The sequence below is a fragment of the Equus caballus genome, chromosome 1, assembly GCF_041296265.1.
Source record: "Equus caballus isolate H_3958 breed thoroughbred chromosome 1, TB-T2T, whole genome shotgun sequence".
NCBI lineage: Eukaryota > Metazoa > Chordata > Mammalia > Perissodactyla > Equidae > Equus > Equus caballus.
This window is the reverse complement of record NC_091684.1, coordinates 166,574,240-166,589,714: the sequence shown is the minus strand read 5'-3', so window position 1 is coordinate 166,589,714 and position 15,475 is coordinate 166,574,240. Positions and strand designations below refer to the sequence as shown.

Sequence of the window (15,475 nt, the reverse complement as noted above, 5' to 3'; positions counted from 1 at the left end):
TCTCTTAATTTGGACTTTTTCAGACATTAATTCTATTGAAAAAAATAAAATTTGTCAATTCATGAAAGTAGTCTGTAGGCTATATGGAAAATATGTCTTACTCATTCACTTATTTATAAATTCATTCATTTAACAAATATTTATTGGCAGTTTATTTGTGCTAGGTTTTGTTTTAGGCCCACGCTGTCCAGTGTGATAACTATTAGTCACATGTAGCTATTTAAATTTAAGTAATAAAATTAGATAAAATTAAAAATTCAGTCCTGCAGTGGTACTAGCTACTTTTCAGTTTTGTTCCTGTGGCTGGTAGCTACCATATAGCACAGATATAAAACATTTTCGTCATTACAGAAAGTTCTATTGGATAGGACTGTCTGAGCATCTAGGATATGTTAGTGAAAAACGCCAAAGATCTTTGCCCTGTGGAGCTTATATTTGCAATCAACATTAAAAACAAAAAATTAAGGGGCCAGCTCAATGGCGCAGCGGTTAAGTTCGCACATTTTGCTTTGGTGACTTCGGGTTCGCCAGTTTGGATCCTGGGTGTGGACCTCTGCACCACTTAGCAAGCCATGCCGTAGAAGGCATCCCACATATAAAAAACATTGGAGGAAGATAGGCACAGATGTTAGCTCAGGGCCAGTCTTCCTCAGCAAAAAGAGGAGGATTGGTGGCAGATGTTAGCTCAGGACTAATCTTCCTCAAAAAAAAGTAATAGTAAAATAAACCCCCAAAAAACAAAAAGTTAAATCATATGGTAGAACAAGGTAAGGAGGATCAACTTCAGCAGAATAGTAATGGGGCTACAGTTTTAAATGGAGTCTGGAAGATAGTCCTCGTTGAGAAGGTGACTTCTGAGCAGACTTGAGGACTTGAAGTCTGAGACCACCAGCCATCTGTCAGAGAACAAGTTCAAGATTCTCCATCAGGCGGATGGGAAGCTGAATCACAGCTGTGCCACGCACTAGCTGTGTGACCTAAAGCAAAGTTCTGCCGCCTGTGGCTGGGTCCCCTCACCATAACGTGAGATGACGTCTGCTGGTGGTGGTGGTCTAGGTGATTATTAAATGAGGTAATAGATGTATCATGCTCCATGTAGTGCCTGGCACACAGTCAGCCCTCCAGAAAGGGTAGCTGCTCTTGTTTGGCTGCTGCTGCCGCTGCTGCTATTTCTCTGCACGAGTGTTTTGCTAATAGCATAGATGGTGTGGAGGAAGAATATAGGACTTGGTTCTGCTATTGATTTGTATGTGAACTTGGGCTAGTTGTCTTCCTTCTCTAGGCCGTATTTTCCCATCTTTATAAAACAGGGTTAGCAATATCTGAGTCTAGTTGACCCACCAGGATGTTGTGAAATTCACATGTAAGAGGGTTTGAGGAAGTGTTTTGAAAAGTGTATAATGAACGATATTGTCGTCAACTCGTCATTCTTAAATTATATAGCGGGATTCATCCACTGGTTCATATCTTAAGTAACGTTATGATTATGAAGTCAGCTGTGCCTTACAGGGAAAAAAGTGGCAAAAGTCTGAACACAGTTTTCTGCTAATCAAATCAGATTATCCCACTGACTTGAATTATGAATGAAAATTGTGATCAAAGTTTTTCACCTCTCAAGTTCATTGGAATTGTGTTTTCATGAGAAAAGTGTGATTCAATAATAATTAAATATCAGAGCAAATCTTTTAAGAGGACATATTGCGTGAGCAATTTGAATTTTTCTAATAAAACAGTTCCAGGCAAGAAGTCAATGGACATACTATAAAATATATTTCCATGAACTAGATTCATATGAGGTGGAAATAAGTGTGCCTTACAGGCTGGCTGGCTGTTTAAATGCCATCTACAGGAATGGAGGACTATATATTTCTATACAAAACATATACTATATATGTTTCTATACAAAAGGTGAGAGAAGGATCCCTATATTCCAAAGCTAGCCTCAATTTGCCTCTTTCAGGAAGCTTTCTCTGGCTAACCAGGAACTCCACTGAATGTTTTCTTACGCAATATCACATTAAACCATTGTTCTCCATTTCTTCTCAGATTGCTATTACTCCTTTTGTTTCTCTCTCTGGACGCTTAACATGTTGTTTACTCATAAAACTAATTTCTGTTTTGGCGAGTGAGTATTTTTGAAACATCAAAGTATTTGTTTTTAAAACATCAAAGCATTTGGTCGTTTATTCTTATTTCTTATCTATAATTGTCTGTTCAACAAAGGATTTTCACTAAGGCAGTTAGCACTTGATGTGTTTATCTTGTTTTTCTGTCAGAGGGGAAAATACCCTTCATTTGAACTCTTTAATCTTTCTGAACAGTGGGGTCGCCATTACTTCCTGGAAACTGCATGTGTGTAGTCTTTGGTGTTTTCTGTAAGTGGAAGCAAGAATGTAGGTCTGCTGGGCTTGATGGTATGGAGGCTGCTTGGAGTTTTCAGCGAGCTTTGTGGCCTGCCTTAGAGCTGAGATTTTAAGTTTTAGGGGAAATAACGAGCTGAATCAATGTCAGAAAACTCCAAACCTGCCTCCTACCAGCCTTCCCTCTATGCCCCTGGCCAGATTTCCAACTTCAGGATGGATTCCTTGCTCTTTTCCGAGAATCGGATGTTTGTTTTCTTTTCTCTTAAAATGAAAACGATAGTGAATTTTAGAGATTGTGAGCAGCTGAGGAGTTTTAGCGTTGGAGACCAACTCCATCAGCCTAACTACAGAGTGATTCCCATACAAGATGCCTAGGAGAACACTTGCCAAATAGTCTTTTTATAAGAACTGAAGAGGAGTATATGTTGGAGATTTTAAAATCCAGCATTCTGAATCTTGCCTGTAGGGGCTCAGCCAACACTGAAATATACTTGTGAACATCTCTTAGATGGAGCTGGTCTTCATCCCTCTGTGCCTTCTGTATTCCTAGTTCAGAAATAACTCAGAATGGTCAGGATTCTGCTGAACTCAGAGACAAGTTTCTAGTTTTATATTCTATAATAGCATTTGAAGTTCCCATCACTGGCACTAGTTTAAAGTGAGCAGAGACATATATTCTTAAACTGAGCACTGATCCCATTCTATAATATCATACAGACTAAGAATTAGAAGGAAATTAGAAGGAACCTTACCAATCATCTAAATCTGTACCCTCATTTGGCACATGACAAACTCAGATCTAGAAAGATGAAGTGACTTCTAGGGTTTGCACACTTTCAACTGGGAAGACGTTGATAATGACAAGCACTTGAGAGGATGTACGAGAGCCTCAGCATTGTGTCTTCAGTTTCCCCTTTATTTAAACGGTAATTTGCCACACAGGTGATGGTAACTTTTTTTCTTCTGGAAGTTTGGCCCTGAGCTAATATCTGTTGCCAATCTTACTTTTTTTTTTTCCTCCCCAAAGCCCCAGTACATAGTTGTGTGTCCTAGTTGTGGGTCATTCTAGTTCCTCTATGAGGGATGCCACCACAGCATGGCGTGATGAGTAGTGCATAGGTCCGCACCCAGGATCCAAACTGGCGAACCCCAGGCCACCAAAGCAGAGTGCACAAACTTAACAACTCTACCACAGGGCCAGCCCCCATTTTTTTTTTTTTTTGATGTTGGTAACTTTTATTTGGATGATTGATTTGACGTTTATAGATGAGAGTAGCCATTGTTAAAATCATCAACAAAATACAACTACACTTGTGCAAATTCAAAATATTTCCTACAATGTGAAATTATCCAAAATTCGCTCAGTCTTCCAATAGGAAGTCAAATCTTGAATAAAAAAATTCTTTACATAGAACTCCAACAACAAAATATGTAGATTTGGAGCTATTTTCCTTGGACTCTATCAGTCATTTTAAATATTATCTATAATAAATACTAACGATGACCAACTTGTATTGTGTACTCAGGCATGTGCCATCCTCATTTGTGACACCAGACTACTCTGCCACTGCAAATGTAGCAATCAGCAAATTGAGAGCCAGAGCTCATAACATCAGCTCTTGTTGATACCACCAACACAGTAATGTCTCCTATTTATTTTTTCTTTTTTTTTGCTCTCTGATAACCTTCAGAGCAAATCATTTAACTTTCCTACACTGATTCCTTCCTTATAAAATGGGGAATAACAACTCTTTACAGCATTGTTACAAGGACAAAATGAAATCACGATTATGAAAGTACTTTAGTACATGGTTCTAGAAAATACTTAATCTCTTAGTTTGTGAACTAATGTGAAAGCTTTGTGAAGAAATTGTTAAGTATCATTGATTTCCACAAAGTGGTTGGGGGTCTTAAAACGTTAGTATGTCCATTCTTGAAACTATTTGCAAATAGAAATCTCTAGACCATTCCTGTTTTTTTTAGTACTTATAGAAGAATTCCAGGACTTCCTTTAATGACACATGCAGACATCTAGTAGTTCATCTTACACTGGTTTATATAATCTGTTTGTGCTGTAAAATAAGAGTTTCCACTGTCAATATGCCCGTATTTACGCTGTCTCTAAGTTACATTTGTTCCTGGGAAAGGTAGGTCAGCACCTTGACGAAGAGCCAGAAACCTGCTTTCATTGTCTGAGATTCTTTCTCCTGGTGCCTGTCAAGTAGCTACTCTGATAAACTTTCCAATTGCTTTCTAAACTTGCCCAACAACTTTCAGAAAACCAGCATGACCTGCCAATATTCTTCTTCTCTTGACATGCCACAATCTCACTTTGAATTATAAATAATCTCTGTGCTTGTTCCCTCCTCTGTAAGATATAGGAAATCATTCCTCTCCCTCGGCCTTTTTCATAGATATTTGTTAAGAATTAATGAGATAATGGCTATTCCCCAAGCACTTTGGGGTGGGGGCACAGGGAGTTGCGATGGTTCAGGAGACACTAGTCTGTTGAAACTACCTGGAGCCAAAAGCCTTTAGCTGTAATTTGGTCACTTTGGCGAGGATCATAGCTATAATTCTCAAATCCCAGACTTGGTGTCTCAGTTTATTGGGGAGGGGAGAAGGAGAACATTGTTTGGAAGCCTGTCCATAAATTTATAGGGTTTTCATAATCTGTTGCCTTCCAAGTTTATATAATTTCAGCTCTTGTGTACAAAGATAATTTCTCCGGGCTGCCTTGGTAAGGTATGTGCATTATTTTTTTTTCTCCCAGGAGTGGGGATGAGTTTGCCAACCGCTTTGTATTTCTCATGTGTCTGGAAAACGAGCAGTGAGGTTAGGGGTTATCATCTATAGAAATGAGTGAAATAACTTGCCGATGTGTTGATTGCACTGGTCCATGACCTTGAGGTCATTATTGCTATGTCCAGATGCCTTGAGTGATATCTGGAATGATCAGGGCTTTCCTTTTCTTCAGCTTAAAGGCCCTTGACTGGCCAAATCTCCTGAAAGCAGACGGGGGCTTCTACTTCATGACAGGCACCAGTTTACAAAAATTCTGCTCTGTAAATTTTATTTGGAAGTAAGATGGCCCAAAAAGTTAAGTTGTACTTTTACTTTATTTACTTATTTTTTTTTTAAATGTGGTTAGAACTTGTCAAGTATGGATATCAATGATTCTTTCAGAGTGTTGAATCCGAATATTATTCTTGGAGTTCAACTGTGTTCTCTTGTTGGCTGTCGAACAGTGACTTAATCTGGACTCGTACCTCTGGGCAACTGCAGTGTCATTAGGATGCTCATTACCTCTCCCAACCACAAGAGGGCACCTTAGAATGCTGAGACACAAAGCTAAATTAGTTTCCACCGTAGAGCACAGAGAAATGGAACCTACACGAGAGTGACTGCCCCTCTGCACCCTCTTTAGTCTTGTTAAATCTCTTTACTGTGGACTGTGAGGCCAAATTTCACAGCAAATTATCCACAAAACTATTGGGAGCCAAATGCATATTAGAAAGGCTTGTGGGAATTAGCAGAATAGAAATCACCAGTAGGCCTAGTTCCAGTGCTTAGAATGGATGACTGCAGTGTAAAAATTCATGAAGTGTTGGACCTAGCCTCTTGGGACTGATTCTGGAATCACCTCCCCACCACACACACATACACACACACAGAGTTTTTTAAATCTTCCATCTCTAAAGAGAGTCAAGATTTATTTGAATATGGATTTGGGATTATCTAATTGGAAAACCAGTATCATTATATATTAGAAGATAGGCTATGAGAGAACCATTCTAAATATTTGTATTTTTAAAAAGTATTTAGCTTTTCTTCCTACTTGAGGAAAGTTTTGAATCTTGCCTATGTTTTCCTGGACCTCATTCATTTATACCTAATACAGGCCCTTTTCTAAGACTATTACTTGGACTGGAGCTAGCCACTGGTTTGAGGATGAATGCCCATGCTGGGACCTTGATGGTGGCAGTGCTTCCTCTGCCCTCCAGTTCTCGGCCAGAAGTATGTGAGGGTATAACAAGAATAGGCAAATATCTTATATGTTTTTAAGTCACAAACACAGGTCACATGGATGCTTTTTTTTTTTTTTTTAAAGATTTTATTTTTTTCCTTTTTCTCCCCAAAGCCCCCTGGTACATGGTTGTATATTCTTCGTTGTGGGTCCTTCTGGTTGAGGCATGTGGGACGCTGCCTCAGCGTGGCTCAGTGAGCAGTGTCATGGCCGCGCCCAGGATTCAAACCAACAAAACACTGGGCCGCCTGCAGCGGAGCGCACGAACTTAACCACTCGGCCACGGGGCCAGCCCCTCACATGGATGCTTTTGCAACTGAACCATAAATGTTTTGCAAAGTGCACACATCTCGATATACACAAAGTTCAAAACAGCCGCTGCACATGCACATCTTCTCATAGATACACGCTTAATATGGACAGAGAGAAGTCTTAATAACTTGCATTTATGTAGAATCTTTCAAGCAAAGATGATAAAGGGAAGATTTCAATAGTAATAATAATAGGTAATGCTAAGTAAGTGGTTTTGGATTAAGTGCTTGGCATGTATTAACTTATTTAATTGTCACAAGAACCCAGTAGGATGGTTGCTATTATTATTCCCGCTTTGTAGGTGAGGAAGCTGGAGCCTAGAGGGGTTATGTGACTTGCCTAGCATCACACAGCTCTTAAGTGGTAAGGAAACGAATCCAGCAACAACCACAGAGCCTACCCTCTTAATTCCTTGACAAATGGTCAGTTGGTCTGAATTTGACTACAAGTCCAGACTTCAAATTCACATGAAGAAGTCTGAATTTGAGTCCCTGGTCATTGTTTAGTAAAAGAAGCACTGGCTTTGGGATGAGTAGACCTAGTTTCTACTTCTGGCTCTGACCTTAACCAACTGTTGAATCTTGAGCACGTCCTTTAAATTTTCTCCGTCTTAGGTCTTTTCTCGGAGAGTCAAAAGATGAAAACTTTGGTTAGAGGAATTCCAATGATCTAGTCATTACTTCCACTTTGCAAATGGGGACACTCAGGATCTACCAACTTTCATTTTACTTGTTAGAGGGCAGATAGACGAGGAAGTAGCACGGGAACCAGCACTCAGCACCGAGACCCAGGCACAGTCTGATAGACGAGGCTGCCTGAAAACATCGGCAGCATGTTGTTTGAGTCATAGGTATGTGGGAGCTCAGGGAACAATTGTTAGCATTCTAGCAACCCCCAATCTTAAGAGACATAAATATATTGGAGAATTATTTTTAAAGAAACCAAGTTCCTTTATGTACCAGCATGCTGAAGCGCCAGAAATGCAATGGGGAAAACTAATGGAAGGATGTCAGAGATTTGAAGGTAACTAATTTGCAGGTGTGTGTCCGGTCACGTAACCTCTCTGGTCTCAGTTTCTGTAGCTGTCATGGCATCTGGAATGGATGTTTTTAAAGATACTTTCTGGATATAAAATATCAGATTATGTCTGTTTGCGGACACCCTCACAGATACATTTTAAAACTGAGTAGAGGCCGGCCTGATGGTGTAGTGGTTGGGTTTGTGTGTCCACATCCAGGGTGCAGACCTATGCCGCTCATCAAGCCATGCTGTGGCAGCATCCCATGTACGAAATACAGAGGAAGATTGGCACCGATGTTAGCTAAGGGCCAATATTCCTCACCAAAAATCAAAAGCAAAACAAAAAATACTGAGCGTATATAAGTGAGTAGAATGAAACCATGAGTTTGGACCTTGCTTAGTCGGTGAGTAATATGGGAAATACTGCAAAGCAGCCTCACAACCACAATGTTTCTTTCCTCAAAGATGCACTATTTCCCTTCTCACTTGTCTCTACTTAACAGAAAATGCATTTGGCAGCAGCAGCCTTTGGTCTAGTTGGCCAGCCCCCATTGGCTGGTGTGGCCCTTCACCGTCCTCCCCTACGTCTCTCTGTAGAGTGTCCAGAGGCCAAGCCAGGAGTTCAGGTTACACCAGACGAAGCTGCCATGTATTTCCTAAGACAGTCTGACATGACCCCAGTACTGTGGCCATACTTTCAATTTTTGATAAAATAGCTTTGGCCCAGAGCTTGATTTCCTTTAGGCCTGACCTGATTTCTCTCCAGCTGAGGCTAATTTGCATGGCTGTAAACACGGGCCTTACAAAGCTCACCAACTGTGATAAAAGCAAAGGAAACCTGAGACCACTGGAAACTCAAAAATCGCCTTCAGTATCTGAGCCTGACTCTGAGTCACGCCTCAGCCCAGGAGGCTGCCAGCATGCAGCAGCTAGAGAAATGTTGTTCTGATTGATCTGATTAGGGCAGCAAGGTTAGCCATGGTCAATTTACAGACAGTATGAGAAGAAATCATGTGTGTAGCCATGTTATGGGTCACCGAGGCCCCTGCCAAAAATTATGAAAAGCCACAATTCTGCCAGGACCATTATCAGATCTCCTCAGGAGGGTACAAATGGGATTGGAGAGGTAGGGGCCCCTCCAGTGGAATGAAGGACCAAAGGTATTGGGCTGGGAAGAGCTAGTGAATCATACTTGCTTCCAGCTGGATTCCTTAGCTGCCAAGCCCCTTACATGTGAGTGGGAGAGCCTGGGAGTTCCCCAGTACAGCATGAGGGGGGCTACCCTTAGCTCCTCATTGCAATGAAAGAGAGAGGGTGGAAAGGCTAATTTGAAAAGGACATGACATGGCACTAGATTGACCCACAGAAGCAGCCAGATGGAACCTATTGGGCATCTTGATCCCTTCCTTCACCACAAGAGTGGTTTAATTGGGACCTGGCTCCAGGCCCTGGTTACTAAATAACCCAAGTTTTAGTGTTTTCATTTTCATTAATTAACTTTTATGCTAGGTACCTTATTAGTCACATTAGGCATTTTGCGTGTGCAAAATATCCTAGGAGGTGAGAAGGGGGTCTTTAAAAATAGTATAGAGCTTCGAGTACCAGGGGGTTAATTCATGACCTAATTATCACATCACTTTTTACTCTCTTGTACAACTTCTTTAGTTTACAACAAGCACAAAAACTCACTTTTAAACCTTTGCTTTCAAATGCTTATTGCATTCATATTGATTCGGAAGATCTTGGATCCTCCACTCTGGGTGTGGTTCCCTTCCTCCCGGTCCAATTCAGGAATGTAAATGTTACTTACAACACAGGGATAAGGTACATTAATTAACAAAGAAAGATTTATTTAAAATGAAGCCAACTGAAAGCCACATTGCTGGAGCTGGCGCTCATTATAGATAGTTCACTCTGTACTATAATCATCTTACTAATGGAAAAAATGAGACATTGAGATGGTTGCTTAGAGAAGAATGTGATTCAGGATGTAGCAGCAAAATGCCTAAAGCATATGATGTTTAGAATGATTTAGTGAGATACTGGAGAAACTAGGCCATGTGATGTTTTTGTCATGTATTATATAAACTCTTGGGGTGTGGAGATAGCTAAACAATTCAACGCTGGAGGACAGAACCATTCCTTTGCCACCAAAGGAAGGGATGAGCCTCTGAGGCTGAAGGTACATGGAGAAGGAGACAGGACTCACGGATCAGCACAGGGAGTTCCCACCCATCAGTTAAGATTTTTCTGTTTGCCTCAGAGCCACCAGGAAGCCAGTGACAAGGCTGTGGTAGAGGCCTGACCTCCAGGCTTCTAACCAGCTGCTTCCTCCAGCACGCCTGGTGTACCAAGTCACAACTAGTCTAAGGATGGAAGGTGGTAGTGTAGTGGTTCAACAGGGGTTTCTGGAAACCACACAGGCCTGGCTTTTTCTTTCTGAGTCATCACTTTATCCAAGGGACAAGTTCCTTCATCTTTCTCAGGCTCTTCTGTATAGTTCCCTCATCTGTAAAGTGAGGATAACAGTAGTACCTACTTCAGAGGGTTAAAATAATCTATGTCAAGTATTTAGCTTTGTGCCTGACACGTACGAGTTTGCTGTTGCCCCGTGTTATCACCACCATCATCAACAGGAATAAGAATAATGAAAAATCCTCTCACGTCCCCCATAAAGGAGAACAGAAGGTTGGATTCCAACCAGAAGCCTTGTTTCTCATTCATTGATGGCTCTTGGGCCCCCCAGAGGGCTACCTGAGGTCCATTTCACCCTATCACTTCATTGTATGTGTCCCACTGGGACACAACTATGTAATTAAAGCGAATGAATTTAAGCTAGATGCTCAGAGATGAAAGTCCTCAGGGTGTGCCAAGAGAAAACCATGCAATAGAACAAAAAGATGATAAAATTTGTCTCCACTTTCTACTCCTATTTATATTTCGCTTTCATGGTAATCTGTGTTTGTGGTGGCCTCCTTTTAGAACATGATAGGCTATAAGTAAATGTAAACATGTCTAGAATGGCTGACTTAGGTGATGATAAAACTCTTAAAGTATGATATTTTAGGTTGGTTTCTATACTAACAATGAAACAGACTGAATTAACTATTATACTTTATTGATTTTTGTCAACATAATGCATGGATATAATTTTAAAAGTGAAACAGTTTTAAAAGACTTAAAAAGCAAAGGTCCTGCAAATCTCAACAAATTTCAAGCAGACCACATTCTCTCAACAAAATGAAATTGTTGTGAATCATATATTGATAACAGACAACTTAACATGCCAATAACAAAAACTTCCCTGTCTTTTAAAATTTGCATTCATAGTGGTAAATAACTAATGGGTCAAGAAAGAAATTGTAATGGGACTCAGAAACACTTATAACTCAAAAAATATAAATACTGGTTATCAAGACTCATAAGATGTAGCTCAAATGTATGATCATAAGTGTTTTATATTAGAAAAGAAAAAGATCAAAAATAAATTAAGCTTTCAAAATTAATAGCTGGAAAAAGAAAACAAACCAAAGAAATCAGAAAAATGAGGTTGAATGACAAGAAAAGCCATTTTTGCAGGGCGAATGAGATCAAACATACACTTTCATATGGGTCAACCTAATTCATTCTAAAAGATGAGAATTAAAATTTTTTAAAAATATTTTTAAACACAGAAGATCAATAAAGTCAAAACTTTGTCCTTTGAAAACAATAATACAATTCGCAAACTTTTGGGAAGATTGAGCAAAGCAAATAAAAATCTTAGGAAAGTAAAAGTGAATACAACTACAGATGCGTAGAGATGTATGAGACAATACAGTCTTTTGCCAATAAACGAAAATAACATGAAATAAACAACTTTCTAGAAAAATATGCATTACCAAAATAGTCAAGAAGAAATAGAACACCTGAATATTCTGTAAATACTAAGGAAATTGGATCAGTAGTTTAAAATCTTCCCACAAAGGAGATACCAGGCCCAGATGGCTTTATTATACAGACATTGCCTTCTTACACAAAATGCTTTAGAGAATAGAAAACTATTACACTCAAAGCTAGTATGTAGTCTTGATAGCCCTACCAGACAAGGACAGGAAGTAAAAGAAAAATTAGACTAGTTTTTCTTAGATAGATGTGAAGATCCTAAACAATATTAGCAAATTGAAGTGGGCAATGTATAAAAAATTATTATATTAAAAGCATTAAAGTAGACCTAAATAAAAGGAGAGATGTATTCTCTTTATGAATAGGAAAAACCAGTATTATAAAGATATCAGTTAACCCCAAATTGATTTCTAGTATCAAAGTAATTCTAATCAAAATCTCAATAGGATTATTTAGAATTTGACATGCTTATTCTAAAATTTTATATGGAAGAGCAAAGGTTCAAAAATAACCTTACAAAACCCACCTTAAATATGATGATTAATGAAAAAAGCAAGTCATGAAATAATGGTGCTATTGGTCTGAAGTTCAAAAACATGAAACGTATGGAATCATACATTTGTGGCAAAACTATGTTTTAAAAAGCCAAGGGAATAATAACACAAAATTCAGAAAAATAAACTCTATGAAAACAAAAACAAGGTAGGATGCTTACTCTACCTCATATCAAGAAAAATAAAATAGGCCATGAGATAGCTATAATATGGCAGTAATTGGCAAAGAAAAAGCAAAACAAAGATCAATGGAAAGAATTGAGATTTCAGAAGCAGATTCATGCATATATGGAAACAAATATATGACAAATGTAGTATCTCGGATCAGTTGGCAAAATTGGCTATTAAAAGTATTTAAAAAATTAAATATATATGGCTAAAAGGAAAGAAAATAGATCCTTCCCTCACATCATGAATAAAAATCAATTCTAGATCTGTCAAGCACGTGACTGAGAAAGGAGAAAGTTCATTCTCTAAAAAAGAATATAGGAACATATCTTAACTTCATGTGAAAAAGACAAAAAAGCATAAATCAAATAAAAGATATGTACGTTAAAATAAAATAACATTAAAATGAAAAGCTCTTGCTCATCAAAGGATACCACAAAGAGGATTGGAAAGATAAGCCACAGCTTAGAGAAGACATTTGTGACATGGGCAAAAGATATGAACAGGATTGTCATAGAATGAATGGTCAAAAACATATGAGAAGATATCAACAACTAGGAAATGCAGAGATACCATTTTAGACTCACTAGCTTGGCAAAAATGAGAAAGTAGAACTTTGTGAAATATTGAGAGCATATGGAGCAGCAGGAGCTCTCTTTGCTGCTAATGGGAAGATCCGTTGTTCCATATACTTGGAAAACAATTTGGCTGTATCTAGTTCATGTGAACATGTGTACACCCTCTGCTCAAACTTCTACACATTCGTACCAGGAGACTCACGTGAGAATGTTTCTAAAAGCTTTGTTTATAATAGGAAAAATCTGAAATTGAACAGCCATGTCCATCATCATTAGAGTGGGTGAAGGGACTGAGGTAAAGTCACATCATGGAATACTACATAGCTTTGAGAAAGAGTTAGCTACAGCTATGTGCATCCCCATGGATGATGCTTAAACACGATGTTCAGTGAAAAAAGTCACAAAAAAAATAAAAGACATGCCAGTAGTCAAGAGGCAAGGTGGTAGGAGAGAAAGGGATTTTATTACAGCTTGCTAGCAAGGAGTAAGATGGCCGACTAATGTCTGAAAGAACCATCTTCCAGAACAAAGACTACAGGCCAGTTATATAGGGGGCTGGTCTCTGGGTGGGGGAGACATCTTGTCTTAGTTGCTGATAGTCTTCTGTTTTACTGGATATGCATCAGAGACCAGAGCAACACCCTATACCCTGATCTTTCAGTTGTCATTGATGATGGCTATCAGCACAGACTCTCTGCCTGGGGATCATCACATTCCTAAGGAACTGAAAGGAACAAATTTATCAATTTATAGCAGCTTTGAGGGATGATAAAATCTACAGAGCCAGAGCATATCTGGGTTAGTCAGTCAGAGGTCATTCAAAGTGACAAAATGGTGTCTTTTCTACAATATGGTTTCCCTTATGTCAACCTTGTGTTAGGCCAGTATCAATTAGACATATTTTCATATATGTATTTGCCTCTCAGATTTCTTGTTCTGAGTTGAATGTAATCAACATTTGCTCAGAAAAAGAAAAGAAAAGAAAAAAGTCACGAAAGAATGATTCCATTAGTCTGAAGTTCAAAAAACAAGCCAAGGAAGTTTATGGAATCATGCATTTGTGGCAAAACTTTTTTTTTTAAAAAAAGCAAGGGAATAATAAATATAAAATTCAGGAGAATGGTTCTTTTGGAGGAAAACTGGGGGAAGACAGAGGGAATTCAAAGATACTGGTAATTCTTGCTTTCTTAAGGGGAATGTGAGTATGTGGTTTATTTTTGCCATCCTTTAAACTGCACATAAATGTACATGTGCTACTCTTTTGTATGATATTTCACAGCATTTAAAAGTAAAAAAAAAGCTTCCTGTTGCTCCCATCCCACTCCCACCTTGCTCCCCAGAGGTGCCAGTTTTCAATGCCCTTAGCTGCCCCTCTGGTAGGTATTCTGCTACCTATTACTTCTACAATTTTGGACAGTTATTATGGACTCCTTATTTTGGTATACAAGGATTTTTGTATTTCAGAATATTTTAGTGTATAAAAACTCATTTTGCTTTTTTTTAAAAGATTACAATTTATGAGTTCATAAATTACGATTTCTTTACTTTTTCATTTGCTTCCTGCTTTCTTTCTGTTCCATCTTCCCTGTTCCTTTTTTATGTGTCTTGGTTTTGACCTCTGTGTTTCATGTTAGAGGATTTCTTCAAATAGTTGGTAATCCTTGGCAGGCTTGGCTGCCATTTAATATATAAGACTGAGGCATGATAAACCCAGATGGAAGCTCAGTGTAAGTGGACAAGGTTTGCCCAGTGGTGGGTCTCATGGTGGGGTAAACAATTGCAGACCAGCCATTTCATTTTGGGGGCCCTCCAAATGACAAGATCTGTTTGTCTTTGCTCTTAGACTGATCCATTTTTCCAGGTGGAATTTCTCCAGGCACCTGACTGGGGGCTTAGGAATGGAGCGTCACCCTGACTGCTAGCATTCTGAGAGGGAAGCCAACGAAGGTTCTGGGATTTTGACAATTACTCCATTCCAGTACAAGACCTCAGTGCCACCCTCTGCTGTGCCTGATGTCTGCAGTCCCAAATCGGTCTAGTTGAATTTTGCTGGAAACCATACTTCCTGATCATGATAGTTGGGATTATATATCTGACACCTAATTGCACCGTATGCTAACTTTTAAACAACCCCTTTATTTTTAGCTCCCTACCTCACCCTTGCCTCTCCAGCACATGGTACCTCTAATTCATGCATGTCTGAGGTTCTGCCTTCCTCTGCAGGCAATTAGTGATGCCTTCCATCACTCTGCCATGGAATTGACCACTCCTCCAACTACTTCTGCCTTCACATTTTCTGTTTTGAAATTAAAGGGGTGTGTTAGTTGCCCTGAAGATAGATTTTGTGTTTCTGGTCTTCAGTCTCATAATTTTGAGTTAATTTTTATAGGAGAAAAGGAAGTGAAAAGGCCTTTACTCTGCTACCCTACAACTCAAAGTAGTTCTGATTTTCACTTCTTAGAGGCTATTGCCTTGTTGCAACATGAACAATGAGGCATGTGCATCCTTGCTCGAATGAGATGTATTTCGAGGGAAAGGACCCAGGACTAGTAGTCAGACATCTGAGTG

General features: G+C 39.1%; 1 protein-coding gene across 9 annotated transcripts in view; it reads left to right on the top strand.

Moving 5' to 3' along the window:
* FMN1 (formin 1) overlaps positions 1-15,475 on the top strand; it is a 385,713-nt gene that overhangs the window by 204,263 nt on the left and 165,975 nt on the right. The gene's annotated exons all lie outside the window — the stretch shown is intronic.